The sequence below is a fragment of the Delphinus delphis genome, chromosome 5, assembly GCF_949987515.2.
Source record: "Delphinus delphis chromosome 5, mDelDel1.2, whole genome shotgun sequence".
NCBI lineage: Eukaryota > Metazoa > Chordata > Mammalia > Artiodactyla > Delphinidae > Delphinus > Delphinus delphis.
This window is the reverse complement of record NC_082687.1, coordinates 70,770,557-70,786,886: the sequence shown is the minus strand read 5'-3', so window position 1 is coordinate 70,786,886 and position 16,330 is coordinate 70,770,557. Positions and strand designations below refer to the sequence as shown.

The 16,330-nt window shown below is 36.8% G+C and overlaps 1 pseudogene; it reads right to left on the bottom strand.

Moving 5' to 3' along the window:
• Nucleotides 1-360: 360 nt before the first annotated feature.
• LOC132426284 (kinesin-like protein KIF3C) overlaps nt 361-16,330 on the bottom strand; it is a 119,758-nt pseudogene continuing 103,788 nt past the window's right edge.

The following is a 16,330-nucleotide window of genomic DNA, read 5'->3' as shown; positions in this document are numbered from 1 at the left end:
CTTAGGAGATGCTCACTGTCAATCTGAAGGATATGGAGATTATGGAGTAAACCAGTTTGAAAAAATACTTTCTTCCTAGGCACTAGCCACCTTCCCTTCTGGGGGCAGATGGTGGGGAGAAGCTTAAGGTATCACTGGGGGTGTCTAATGTCAGAAGAAAAGGAGGCTATGCAGTGACCATGGAAGGCCCAGAAAGCTCAGGCAAGGACATCTCTTCCCACACTGAGCTCCACAAATAAAACATTAATGAAATAAAGGGGGCTAAGAAGAACAGATGGAGTCATGGTCTGCCAGATTTTCACCCTCTCACCCATATGCACACATACATGCACATATACACCAAGCAGGTGATGAGATGATCTAGGGTTGGCTGCCCCACCCCAGGAGTCTGTCGGATGGGCAGCCTGACTGCAGATTGTCATTTTGGTCTAGCACTGTCGCAGGGTGCAGAATAGCAGAGGCCAGTGAGGTATGTGTGGTGGAGGATGGAGGCCACTGAGGACTCTGGCACCAGGACCTGGACTTTCAGACTTTAGACCTAGATGTTATTTCCAGAAAGCTCTTTTAGCTGCATGAGCCTATCCATATATAGTGCATGGGTTCTTGTTCTTAGTCATGAGAGGATTCCATCACAAACGCATCTGAAGGGGATATATCCAACTCCAAAACGTTATACTTTCAGCCCTGTGGCTGGGGTGGGACCCCATTGCCATGGTAACTGAGTGTGCCAGCTGATAGGCCTCTTGTAGTCCACTGAAGACATGGGCTGCTGCTTCTTTTGGCTGTTATTAAACCCAGCTGGCACAAGTGGCTGGACCTTCTACTGCTCCTCCTCACAGTCCAGAAAAACCTGGTTTATGATCTTGTCCTTCTCCTCAGGGGAGATGAAGTTCTTGATGATTAGGTACTTGAACTTGAGTTCTCAGGTCTCCTCATTCTGTGCCTTCTGCAGGTCCTGCTACATGCAGATGTACTCATCATACTGGTCCTGGATCTCCGCCTTCACTGCCTGCTGCTTGGCATGGAGCTTCTCGAGTTTCTTGGGTTTGACTTCTGCCCCAGAACTACATGATCTCTTCATCTCAGATCATCACCTCCTGCTGTATTTCCTGCTCCTGGCATTTCTGCTTGGCAGTCTCCTCAGTCTTCAGTTTCAGTATCTTCTGCTGCTGTTTGGTGTGATCCATGACGTTCTTGCCCCAATGGAGAAGCTTGCTCTCCATGGCCTTGTACTTGGCTGCAAGCAGCTCTGTGGCCTGCTGTTCCTGCCGTAGGTCTTCCAGCATCTTCTCCTTCATCTCCAGCAGCTTCTGCTTCTCCTCACTCACCAGGCTGCAGTCATCCTCTACTACTTCTGCACCTGCAGGTAATTATCCATGTTTTTATCCAAGGCTAGTTCCAGGAGGCTGGGTAGGTGGTAGTTGTTGTTATTGTTATCCTGCTCTTTGGCCTCCCAGACCTTGATTACTGGTCCTTCATGGTATCCCACCAGGGCTGACATGCCGCTTTTTATGCTGCTGCTTTTTATGGTATAGCTCTTTATGCTGCTGCTCTTCCTCCAGAGCCACTTTTCCAGAATCTTTTCCAGATGAGATTTCAGGTGAGTGATTTCCTGGAATTCTTACAGCAATGTGTCCTTGGGGTCCTCGTGCACTCAGAGCTTGTTCTTGATCTTCTTGGCTCGGTGGGCAAAGCTTGGTTTTGGAAAGGCTCTCGTTGTAGCCAGCAAGAAACTGGCCCCAGTGTGGCTGCCATGACCATCTGGTCATTGACCCGTAGCTTAACTTAGATTGCCTAGAAAATAGAACCTGAGGCAAAAATATAATGTGCTAATACTTTATTAAGGGAAAGCTTATAGCTCCAGGGAAGTATCAATAGAAGTGAAGGACAAAAGGGACTGAGGAAAGAAAGAAGGGAGAACAAAGAGAAGTACAATGCTAAACAGACTGCAGTTTATGGGTTGCATGTGGTATGTTCAGAGAGGTCATATGAACTACTGTTTCAGATGATTTCTTACTTTAAAAAAAAAACTGTTTTAATGATTTGAGATATTTCCTTAATTATATCCTTAATTTTTATGTATATTTTCATTAGCCTCTTTTTTATTGTGTTCTATGGATCTGTCTGCCTATTTGTGTGGTACCTTGCACACTTTTAATTACTAGTTTAATTGGATATATTTGGGCTAGTCCATCTAAATATTTCGCTCTTCTTTTGAAGAACTCCCTAAGGTAGTTGTTTGCTCATTTTTTCCTAGATGAATATTAGCATGGATTGTCTAATTCCATTTTCTTAAAGTTTGTATTATTTTAGGATCACGTTCATTTTGGAAAGTAAATAAGAAGGACCTGAATCTTTATGACATTCTCTTTGAAAGACTGTCATGAAAGTGCTATATGACAATTCTCCTCTATTCTCGTTTGTTTAAAATGAAAATCATGTAGTCTCAGGATTCTTGTTTAATGATTTCAGACTGGGCTTGCCTTGTGTGGCACTACACTTCTCATGGAAATCAACTATGGGTTGTTTGGGGCAACTCTCCTCATTCTCCTTAGATAACAGTATTACCAGGTGCTATGGTCTAAATGTTTCTGCCCCTCCGAAATTCAGATGTTGTAATCCTAACCCCCAGGTGATGGTATTAGGAGGTAATTAGGCCATGAGTGTGGATCCCTCATGATTGAGATTAGTGCCCTTACAAAAGAGGCCCAGAAAGCCCCCTCACCCCTTCCACCATGTGAGGGTGTAGCAAGTAGATGGCTATCTAAGAATTAGGATGGGAACTTTCACCAGACATTCAATCTGCTAGTGGCTTGATCTTGAATTTCCCACCCTGCAGAACAGTGAGATACAAGTTTCTGTTATTTATAAGCCACCTAGCCTATGGTATTCTGTTATAGAAGCCCAAACAGACCAATACACCATGATATTCTATTCATGGGCAGTGGCATGAAGTAAAGCAAGTGGAAACATGTAAGATCACTTAATTTCTAGCATTGGAACTAGCATACTGTCACTTCCAGATGTATGACATTAGCCAAAGCAAGTTATAGTCAAGCTAGAAGTCAGATAGGGAAGTACACTATGACCACTTTGAGGCCATTGTGTGAATGCAGGAATAATTGAATATTGGATCAAAACATTCAATACACCACAGTCTGCCTCCTTGGTTTCAATTATTCATGTCATTCCTGCATGTAAAACACACTCATCTCCATTCCATAATTACCATATGTCTCATCTAATCATGGCATCAAGTTAGAAATCTAAGATATTGTGAGTCTCATTGGGTAGAATGCAATTTCTCTTGGTCCATAGACCTATGAACTAAAAAAAATTATCTGTATTACACATACCCTATATAAAATGGTGTACAGGGAAAGAATACACACACAATACACACTCTCATTTTACAAAGGAACAGTTAGAGACTCATAACAGTCATTACTCTATATTAATTTTGAAACACTAGGCAAGTGTTACCAGGTACCCAGACTCTTGGGTAGTGGATATTATTTGCTTAGGCATTCAATTCTAAATCCTGGGATGATTTCCCAGATCCATATTTTTAAGGCTCTTGGCTTGACATCATGGAAAATTTCCTTTTCTATCATCTTACACGGCCACTTATAAAGAATGCATCAGGGTGTGTGTGTGTGTGTGTGTGTGTGTGTGTGTGTGTGTGTGTGTGTGTGTCTGGTGGCTCCCATCATCCCCTAATTCCTGACAGTTGAAATTTTGGGGTCCAGGCCAAGCATTTGTTGTTTTGGGGTCTAGATTGAAAGTGCTTTGCTTATAAAATTCTCTCTGAAACTTTGCAGGGTTTTATGTGTCTGAGCATACCCAGTTCTGTGCCAAAGGCCACATACACAATTTTTTTAAATGAGTCTTTTTGTTGGACTTAGTTATTAGTACTCTGATATTATTATTCTTATTTGGTACTTAATGTTTTTTAGGAGGCATTTTGTCCCTCTAAAAGAAGAGAAAGCTCATTCTTCTTAAACTGGTGTCTAACCAGAATATGTTCCTATCATAGTGTTCCTAGAGGGGAAGAGAAAGATGTGGTCCAAGTAAGTCACTAGGCCAATCACGATGTGGAATGGAACCATACATTCATGATGAGGCCATGGCATGGATAGGAATTCAATGAAGGCTGAAGAATTGGTGCCAGTAATTGCATAAATCATAAAATCCCCCCCTAGAGGCAGTAACTTTCCCATTTGTTCAATTATTCAGAGTCCTTTTTGAGTTCATTAAAATTTTACTTTTAAAAACATTACACATTTCATTTTGGTTTTATCCCTAGACATTCTAACTTCTCGTTGCTATTTTAACTGGAGTTTCCTTTTGCTCTCTTCTACCCATTGTTTGTATAAATAAAAGTTGTTGGGTTTTAATATTAAAATAACTTATCCTGCATTTTATACTAGCTTAAGGAGTTTCTCCTAGTAATTTTCAGTTTGTTGTCTTAGGGTTTCCAATCACATCTTTTCTACAGCGGATGTTCTCTGGCAGTCATTAATACATGAGACAAAGATCCTAACCTTTATGTCAACTCCTATTGGTTCAATTACATGTTTCTTCCCCAGATGTCCTTGAACTCAATATTCCAACGTTACCTCTTCCATGCTCTTGGCCACATAGTCAAATAATTTTCCAATATTTATGAATCCAAGTGTGATGGTTAATTTTATGTGTCAACCTGACTGGGCCATGGCATGCCCAGATATTTAGTTAAACATTATTTTTGGTGTGTCTGGATGAAATTAACATTTACATCATTTGACCGAGTAAAGCAAATAGCCATCCTCAGTGTGGGTAGGCCTCATGCAATCCACTGAAGGCCTGACTAGAACCAAAAGTGGAGTAAAGAATAATTCACTCTTTCTGCCTGTCTTTGAGCTGGGACATTGGTCTTTGAACTCAGATGAGAATGTACAGCTTTGGTTCTCATGGTACTCAGGCCTTTGAACTCTAACTGGAATTATACTGTGGTCTCTCCTGGATCTTCAGCTTGCATCTGCAGATCTTTAGACTTTTCAGTCTCTATAACCATGTGAGTTAAATCCTTATAACAAATACCTTTATATGTATGTATATATCACTAATATATATGTATATGTCATCTATATATGTATATATAATATATATAATATTATACAATGATAGGTTAATTGTGCAATTAGAAAAAGATAGGGGAGAAAAGTTATAAGTTATGCACTAAACTTAAAACCAAATCTTCTCTAACATTAGTGCAGGTCCAATTTTGTAATTGTCCAACAATGGAAAGATACAGTAATATATAAAAGTTATAATTTAAAATTAGAAAATCCTGTGAAACACTTCAAATTATATAAATATTCTGAAAAAGTAATCATAGATTAACACCCATAAACACTTCGAGTATAACTTTTAAGGAAATAAAAGGTATCGGAAAGATAATATCCTTCATTATGTATCCTAAGATAATGTTTAAAGATAAGAATCACACTTGTATAAAGCATAAAAAGGAGGTTATTAAAAGCTACCATTCTGATGTGTACTCAGTGTTTGCTGGTCATTGGTGTTTCTGGTGCAACAATATCAGGCACTGTGTCCTAGATAATTATGCATTAAAATCTTTCATAGATGCCAAATATTAATAAGTATTCAAAATGTATTTTTGTCTCAACTAACTATATGTAATGCTATGGATATGTCTGCCAAGAATTTGTCTAGATTTTATGTTCCTTACTAATATTAAGAGGCAAGAGTTTAAAAAACAAATTTAAAAACTTCCTCCCTGGAATCCAGTAGAAAAGGATCGGAGCTCAAACCTTAAACTTTAGTGACAGGGTTGAAGGATGGTCAAATGAACAAAGAAAGCATTGTCACTGTTTATAGAAACCATGAAACATACCAGAAAATAATGATTTCAACACAGTTATTACTGATTGTTTAGTGTTTTTGAGATTGAAGCCCTTCCATTGTGTTCACAAAAATTCTAGTTTTTGGAATTTTGTCCTGAACAAAATCCATTGAGAATGCCTGTTCTAGAAATTTGAGCCAGTTAAGTTTTTTTTTTTTTTTTTTTTTTTTTGCGGTACGCGGGCCTCTCACTGTTGTGGCCTCTCCCGTTGCGCAGCACAGACTCTGGACGCGCAGGCTCAGCGGCATGGCTCAAGGGCCCAGCTGCACCGCGGCATGTGGGATCTTCCCGGACCGGGGCACAAACCCGTGTCCCCTGCATCGGCAGGCGGACTCTCAACCACTGCGCCACCAGGGAAGCCCAAGCCAGTTAAGTTTTAAATGGTGAACATTTAATGATTAGGGGTAATAACATTTAATTTTCAATTAGAATGTTACCTTTTAGATGGAGATATAGCAGGCCCATTCACTGTCACTCAAACATCTGGCAAACCCTCAAATTATGCAGCAAAGATGCCAGCTGTAAAAATTCTCACTGACTACTTTGGAGAGATTTCCTTCACATTATTTAAGAAGTATGAAAGTAAAAATTGTGCATCAGGGCAGATGCTTAGTTAGTTCATATGTAACATTGTTTTCCTGGGATTATTCATAAAACTAAGTTTTGTTTCAGTTTTCAAATTAAATCAGAACAAAAATAAGAATTAAGTTAAAAAATTTAAAAATCTGTGTATTATAGAATATATTTAAATTATTTATAGAAATTAAATCCTTTTAAAATTTATTAAAGTAAGACCACTGTAGATTATTTTTTTAATTTAAGAGAGAAAAAAATAGCTTAGATAAAGCTTTTTGTGTTTCATTAATTTTCTGTGTAAAGATTTATACCAGTCAAGAATATAAGCCTGTAAGTACAGGAATAAAAGTAATAAGATGAGTTTAATAAGAGTGTCGTCTCAAGTCAAATTAAAAAAGCAATAATTTTTCTTAATTTCCTTTTAACATTTACCTATTTGAAATTTTGCATTCATTTATTAATGGCATATATTTATTAAAAACTTTAATTAGGGCTTCCCTGGCGGCGCAGTGGTTGAGAGTCTGCCTGCCGATGCAGGGGACACGGGTTCATGCCCCGGTCCGGGAAGATCCTACATGCCATGAGCGGCTGGGCCCGTGAGCCATGGCCACTGAGCCTGTGCGTCCAGAGTCTGTGCTCCGCAAAGGGAGAGGCCACAACAGTGAGAGGCCCGCGTACCGAAAAAAAAAAAAACTTTAATTAATGTAATGTTTCCCTCCTAATACAAGATCCTTGAGTAGGAAATGGGAATGGCTAATATTAGCCAAAAGTACCCTTTGTGTATATTGGTGGCATCCATTGATACTTTTTGAATTATATAAAAACTTTATGTTTTTTAATATAATTTTCAAGGCTGATGTAAAAAAATAATTTTTCCCATAACTAACTCAAATCATTTGGTCTTTTTGACTATATATCATAAAATAGTATGTGAGACTTACAGAGAAGTCTGTTGTAAGTTATTTTTATTTAGAATTCTCTTCCACATAACATATATTTAATTTGATGCTGACTTTATTTTATTTTGCTATATAGCTTAATTCAAGAAATGTTAACTTTAAATATTAAAAATAACATTGGGAATTATGGAACTTTTGTAGATATTTTACCTTAAATACATAGGCGTAATCAGAAGTCTGAAGAAGATTTTGCCAATCTGTAAATATCAATGAATTAGAGCTAGCATTGATTTATAAATGATAGTTGGCATTATATTTGCTTGTTGTTAGATTTTATTTGTGTTCCAAGCCACAAGCTACTTGTCAACCCATTATATAAGGCGTGTAATAAACGGAGCAAATGAACAAGCCCATCTGGCATAATGTCATAGAATCTTAAAATATATGTGAAAGTTTGGTATGTAGACCATAAATATTATTGTAGGAATGGTCAAGCTATACTTCTTTTTTTTTGACACCATGTTTTTTTAAAGAAAGATATAGTATCTCATACTGTGGGAATTTTCTACTTAACTTGAGCTATCTACCTGATATAATTATGCTGACTGGGAATTTACATATTTTTAGCTATGATGTGATACTTTGAACATCTGACATGGCACACACGCAGGACATCATTACTCCCTTTATTGTAGGGTGATCTCAGAATGGTGAAAATTCTGGATAAGTATTTTAGAGTAACCATGTGGGCTTCCAGGTAGGTTTAAAAGTACCCAGTGCTAATGATTAGAACCAGGAAAAAATTGTATTACAAAACCTATTCTTAAAGGAAGATTGTGTGCTTTCTCCAAATGGCTGGAGTTCAGGGCCATTTGGATTAATATGCATTATACATACTCTGTAGATTAAGCTAAACCCCCTGGGAAATGGATGGCCAATGAACCACTTTATCTGTATGCTGCAGATACCTTGAGCAGTTTGCTACCTGCAGCATAATTATAATTCTATTTTGATGTAGGCAGTGGTCGAGTAGTTAAAATCATTTTTTTTCTTCCCAGAATTTCCCGCAGAGAAATGCAAGGTAATGCAGTCTATTTTAAAACAGTATTGTTTCCCTGGATTTAAGCCATAAGATGTAACCATAATTCAGAGCCAGCAAATATATCCTTCAATAGAAAAGGGAAGAATTATTGTCTTTGTTGAGGAACAGGTACAGAATTAAATGTAGATATTGTAATTTTGTTAATGAGATTGCTTTGGTGACTTTTTTTTTTCCTAAAGTAGAGGGAAGGATTATTTATTTATTTATTTATTTATTTATTTTTGGCTGTGTTGGGCCTTTGTTTCATGTGAGGGCTTTCTCTAGTTGCGGCAAGCGGGGGCCACTCTTCATCGTGGTGCGCGGGCCTTCCACTGTTGTGGCCTCTCTTGTTGCGGGGCACAGGCCTCAGACGCCCAGGCTCAGTAGTTGTGGCTCACGGGCCTAGTTGCTCTGCGGCATGTGAGATCTTCCCAGACCAGGGCTTGAACCCATGTCCGCTGCATTGGCAGGCAGATTCTCAACCACTGCGCCACCAGGGAAGCCTGCTTTGGTGACTTTTTAAATCAAAATCATTCATTCAAAGATGTTTGAATTCTTAAAATATGTTTTGAGTTTTTCCACACACTTAAATGAAATGTAGGGTTGAAGCAATTAGGAAGTAGATGGAAAAATGTGTCTTGGCATCAATGATTTAGACATTTGGGGGAATACATGTGCATATGAATTTATATGAATATATGTATATATACATATGTAAATATTTTACATGCACTCAAATTTGATTTGAGTAATTTGGGTAATTTCATTTTGTTTTTAAAAGTATACTTAGGAAATTTGCTGTATGTGTATATCAGAATAGACTTACAAAGGTGTCTATACCAAAATCCCTAGAATTTATGGGTATCTTACATTTATATGGCAGAAGGAATTTTGCAATTGTCATTAAGGTTATGGACCTTAATATAGGGAGATTATTTTGGATTATCTCACTGAGTCCAGTCTAATCACGTGAGTCCCTAAAGGCAGATAACTTTCTAAACTGGAGTCAGATGTAGCAAGATGAATATCAGAGATATTGAAAGCATAAGAGCAGCTTGATCCAGTCTTATTGGAGGCCACATGGAAAGCGTGAGAAAGACCACAGATAGCATTTAGGAGCAATGACAAATCTCTGACTGACAACCAGGGAGGAAACGGGGACCTCAGTCCTACAATCACAGGGAAATGGAATCTGTCAACAACTTGAATGACTTTGGAAGCAGACTATTCTCCAGAGCCTCCATTAAGGAAGGCAGCCCTGTCAACACCTTGATTCAGCCTTATGAAACCCCACCCCACCCTAACTTCTGACCTACAAAATCTGTGAGATAATAAATTTGTGTTGTTTTAGTCCACTAAATTTGTGGTAATTTGTTACTGCAACAATAGTACACTAATACACATGTTTTAACCTGACAGACAGAGATGTAATTTAGTCTGTTTTATTTAGCTAATTTTCATGTTAGTTCCTCAGCACTGTGGAAGTATAGTTCATGTGATAATTACCTGTAGGAGCATGGCCCAAATGGAAGACCATCCATAGTCATTACTGTTTCTACCCCTCTGTTAGTTCCCCCATCACAACTCCTATACTGGACCAATATAGGTGGCTGCATCTCTATACCTCTTTGCCTAATCATTTTGATCTCATTCTGGAAAATCTGAGTTGGAGACTAACCCTCCCACCCTCTCCCCCCCCCCAAACAACAACAACAATGACAACAACAACAAAGAAACAAAAATAAAGAAATGAATGCATTATTGGGGGAAAAAAGTCTTTTTAAAATTTTACCTCAAGGAGAGTCCAATTACATACTGTTTGGATAACCCCGTGAATAGTTTCCAGGCTTAGTTCTTTTAATCTTTTTAACTTTGAGAGTGTGTGTGTGTTAGCTAAAGCCCAACCTGGGTTTGGGACATATGATTTCCACATATGATAGGCTTTCTAGGCCTCAGAATTTGTTTCTCATTGCTCTCTTCAAATACAGTCATTTGACATACATCTGTTAGGATGGTACTGTTGCCATGCAAGGCTTATTGTGTCATCTTGCCCTAGAAGAAAATTATTCCCCATATTCCACCCAAAGATGTAGCCCCTCAACTAAAATTTGTAATATATGACAGCCATAGAGGTGTGCCTTGCGATGATGGTAAAGAGAAAACCAACGGGGATTGAAACCACGATCTCCAGCTGTGATTGCCTTAAGGGTCTACCTCAGCTTGCCGGCTTAGGTCTTGTGCATCCCAGAAAGTCCTCGTCAATGAGTGAGTACTACAGTAGTACAAGGACTCACCATTTCTCGTCAGTTAAGAAATCCACTGTGGAGTTGCAAGGTGTTTTGAGGCTCTTGTACTCAATTCTCCTTTCCTCCCCCTCTCCTTTCAGAGATATTGGAAATTACTTGCTTTCCTTGTAATCGTTTTTCTCTTTAATTTGGCTTAATCTATATGATACTACTGATCATTTGTAAGATGCTATAGTCTGAATGTTTCTGTACCCCCAAAATTCATATACTGAAATTTAATCCTTAAATTGATGGCATGAGGAGGTGGGAGATGATTAGGGCGTGAGGGTAGAGCCCTCAGGAATGTGATTAGTGCCCTTATAAAAGAGGCTCAGGAGCTCCCTGGCCCCTTCCACCCTGTGAGGACATAGCGAGAAGGCTTTGTCTGTGAACCAGGAAGTGAGCTCTCACCATACACAGAATGGACTGATGCTTTGATCTTGGACTTCCTAGCTTCCAGAACTATGAGAAATAAATTTGTTGTTTATAAGCCACCCAGTCTGTGATATAAACTGACTATGACAGAGGCATATTTCAGGTTTTCTTTCTGGGGGGAAAAACACTAAGTTGAAAATATATGTTTAATGATTAGGATTAATCTGTGCAAATATATTTTTTCTTCAGGATTCATATATTCATTTAACCCATGTTTATTGAGCACCTGTTATAGGTTATATACTATTCTAGGTGGTGGTATATAGCAGTGGACAATACAGATAGAAACTGCCTTCACTGAGTTTGTATTCTACTGAGTGAAAACAGAAAATAAATTTTCAAAAAAGTAAAATATATTCTATTTTAGATGCTTTTAGGTAATACGGAGAAAAATAAAGATAGAGATTTGGTACACAGAGTTTCCTTATTCTCCATAGAATTATAGGGAGTTAGAATTCAGAGGCTTAGGAATGCCTTGGGAGCCACGCAGTTATATTTTGGGATGGATATAAACAGAGATAAAAGGCATACTGAGATTAATAATGATGATTACAAATTAAATGGTGACCATGATATTACTAGTGTTATGAGGGGGAAAGGAGTGAAAGTCTAGACAGGAGCACACAGATTTAGTAATGCAGTACGAGTCTAAGCTTTCTGTGTATTCTAACCTGAAAGACTCTGAAAATCACTTTTGTTTGTGCATGATATTACAATGATGCAAAACTTTTTAAAACCAATATTTAAATTTGATGTATACTGAAAAACATGAGTTTTCTTGTATTTCTTATTTAGCTATTATCCCTAGGTCTCTTCAATTGAATTACTTTGTTCCAAACTCCCACATTCAGAAAGCTCTAATTCTGAGATATTTTGGCAATATCAAAAAAACAAACAACCCAATCAAAAAATGGGTGGAAGACTTAAATAGACATTTCTCCAAAGAAGACATACAGATGGCCAAGAGGCACATGAAAAGATGCTCAACATCACTAATTATTAGAGAAATGCAAGTCAAAATTACAGTGAGGTATCACCTCACACAGGTCAGAATGCCCATCATCAAAAAAATCTACAAACAGTAAATGCTGGAGAGGGTGTGGAGAAAAGGGAACCCTCTTACACTGTTGGTGGGAATGTAAATTGATACAGCCATTATGGAGAACAGTGTGGAGGTTCCTTAAAAAACTAAAAATAGAACTACCATATGACCCAGCAATCCCACTCCTGGGCATATACCCAGAGAAAATCATAATTCCAAAAAATACATGCACCCCAGTGTTCATTGCAACACTAATTTTTGCTGTTTTTGATTGTATTACCATGTGCTCAACTGGTAACATCCAAAGGCTTGGCAGTTTTATTTCAAAGGTGCTTCAGAGTTTAAAATTTTTGAAGATATTATAAGTCTCATTAAACTTTCATATTTAATTAAAAGGAAAATATCCTGTGGTACTATCAATACAAATAAATGAATTCAGATGACAGATTAGCATATAAATCCTATGAATTAATAAGTTAGCAAACACATAGGAAATTCACATCTTACACCTCTGTCTGGAACATTTATTTTGGCACCAAATGTAAGATATGTTTGGCTTTCATCAATATTAAAATATTAAAAACTACATCTTTATATTGCCTCTATATAAAATTATTGCTTCAATTTGCATTTGCACCTAATCATGCTAATAGCTCACGTGACCTAAAAAAATGCCATTTTCCCTTTTAAGGCATAACTTTTTCACTTTCCAGTGATTAATTACAGAGTCCATGTGCATGTATTTGCAATGGGTTTGATTCATCTTAGACTGCATTCCTCTTTGTGTCTAAGAAATACCCCAATTCTCATTTCATTTCTAAAGAGAGATAGACTGATGAGTCCTAGTCTAATTAACAGTCAAGGTAATCACTTATTGGCTACTCAGTCTGTTTTTATGTCATATGATTCATCTGTTGGATGGAGCCTCTTACCTAAAGGAAGCAAACTTCTGTCATTAAATTATTATTTATTTTAAAAGTTAATACTGCTATATATTCAATATCAGCAACAGACTGAATTTCTAATAAAAGTAATGAGAGTCATTTTCCCCCAGCACCAAATATAATGTATAGATTGTTTATAAATATTCTATTAGTTTACTACAAAACGATATAGTTGTGTCAGCTCAAGTAGTATGCATTAAAATCTGAATATTTGAAAAATGTGGCTTAATGGGTATCTAAACAGTATAATTCTTATATCCAAAATGATTGTGAATATTACTAGTAATTTCCTCAATACAGAGTGATCTTTAGTTTTACTTTACCTGTAACTAGATCTAATATTTAGAATTTGAAATAATTAAATCATACAAGTAAAAACTAATGGGAAGTTGCATGTTGAAATTACAGATACTTAAATTATGAGATATTATTTGAGCATCACAAGTACTCTTACATATTTTTGATGAGCATACCTATGTACTGTGAAGAGAAAACAAATACAGGAAAAAGGAAATCTCTCAAGCTAGCATAATTAAAAATACATTGGGAATGTTATAATTAATAAAATTAGAAATTAGTTATTGTTTAAATGCTACTTAAAATAGAAATTCGATAGAAAACTTAGGACTATAAAAAAGAACCTTTGGGGCTTCCCTGGTGGTGCAGTGGTTGGAGGTCCGCCTGCCGGTGCAGGAGACACGGGTTCGTGCCCTGGTCCGGGAGGATCCCACATGCCGTGGAGCGGCTGGGCCCGTGAGCCGTGGCTGCTGAGCCTGCATGTCTGGAGCCTGTGCTCCACAATGGGAGAGGCCACAGCAGTGAGATGCCCATGTACCGCAAAAAAAAAAAAAAAAAAAAAAGAAACTTTACAAATTATTATTTTTTGATTATTGAAATATATCTGACATATAACGTTATGCAAATTTAAGGTGTACAACATGTTGATTTGATATATTTATATGTTGCAGTATGATTTCTATTGTAGTGTTAGCTAGCATCTCTGTCACATTATGTAACTATCATTTCATTTTTTGTTGTGGGAATAATTAAGATCTAGTTTCTTAGTAAGTTTGAAGTTTATAATACAGTACAGTTGACCCTTGAACAACACAGGTTTAAATTGCAGGAGTCCACTTATATGTGAATATTTTTCAATAGTAAATGCTGCAGTACTGCTTGGTAGTGATTGGTTGAATCTGAGGATGTGGAGGAACCGTGGATAAAGAGGACTAACTATAATTTATATGCAGATTAAACCCCACATTGTTCAAGGGTCAACTATATTTTTACCTATAGTTGCTGTACTGTGCATTAGATCTCAAGGACTATTTATCTACTAATTGCAAGTTTTTCCCCTAAACACCATTTCTTCTATTCTCCAACTCTTCATCACCTGGCAACTACAATTTTACTGTTTTTAGGAGTTTTTTTTTTAGATTACACATGCCAGTAATACCATATAGTATTTGTCTTTCTCTGTCTGACTTCTCTCACTTAGCGTAATGTCCTCAAGGTCCATCACTATTGTGGCAAATGGCAGGATTTCTTTCTTTCTCTTGGCTGAATAATATTCCATTGTATGTAAATGCCATATTTTCTTCCTCTACTTCTTTTTTTTTTTTTTTGCTGTGCTGTGCAGCTTGTGGGATCTTAGTTCCCCAACCAGGGATTGAACCAGGGCCCACAACAGTGAAAGCACCGAGTCCTAACCACTAGACCACCAGTGAATTCCCAATGCCATGTCTTGTTTATCCATCCATTCATTAATGGGTACTTAGGTTGTTTCTATAGCTTTGTTATTGTGAATAATTCTGCAATAAATATGGAAATGCATATATCTCTTCAATAACCTGTTTTTATTTCCTTTGAATATATATCCAGAAGTGGTGTTGCTGGATTGTTTGGTAGTTCTATTTTAAATTTTTTTGAGGAAACTCCATATTGTTTTCCATAGTGGCTGAACCAATTTACATTTCCACCAATAGTGCACAAGGGTTTTCTTTTCTCTACATGCTCACCAACACTTGTTGTTTTGTGTCATTTTTTAATACCCATTCTAACATTCCTTTGCTTTTCTTTTTTTTTGTAAAGCTTTGGGTCATGTTTCACCTGATTGAAATGAGACAATGTAATGTCCTTTAGTTCGTATAAGAACACGCTTAACATTCATTAAGAAAAAGAAAAAAGGTAATTCATTCTCTCCAATGCTGATAATTAGAAACAAATGTTTCAGAGGCAAATTCGCCCTTTATATCTAGCAATCAGGCCAACAATATTATAATAATTATTACAACAAAATTGAAAACTTTATTATGTAGGGTTTAAGACACATACTATCTTTGAAATGGAAAATACCTTTCGTATATCTCCAAATCACTCTCTATGATTACTGAATCTCTTGAGATTTTTCTTATATTTGATTTCAGCAGATCACGAAGGACTTTCTGTTTATATCTTTCATTTAATGAATTCTAATTTCACTGTGTCTTCCTATATTAAAATGAATCATCCAATTAACATATACGCAATGCCAGTTAGAATTAAATAGTACGTAAAATCATCCTTGCATATATCAGGCAAGTTTGACACAGTTTGTGTCTTTTGTGATTATGCTTATATACCTGCATTAACATAGTGTATGTGTAGCCCACTAGAGAATGTTTTAATTTATTGAACCATGTTACCATTAACAGAAAGTGTCAGGATAATAAAGTAGCTGCTTCTACATTTTTGCAGGGACCTTAAAAACAAGGTCCTTCATCTCACAATATAATTCATCTTACTCATCTCTTCGATAACATACACATTACAATAAAGTTGATTTCTCTGAATATAGTATTACAGTATCAGTGTTCTTGCTTGTTATGCTCAAGACACATATTAGTGGTTGGATCAGAGACACAAGACACATGAAATAGTTCAGAAACTACACTGCTACACATAACTGTCTTTAAATTTGATGTGTTGGCCTATAGAGGTATTAATAACAAAAAAAGTAATATATTTAAAGTCCCTGATTATTGTGGTATCTACACAATACCAAAAATTCAATTTAAAAATTCATTTTGTAGGGACAAAGAAAAGGTTTGTTCTCTTCCTTTGTATTTAGAAATCAGGTAACATAGCTTTCAGGAAACTTGCAATAAAAATAGAAATAACA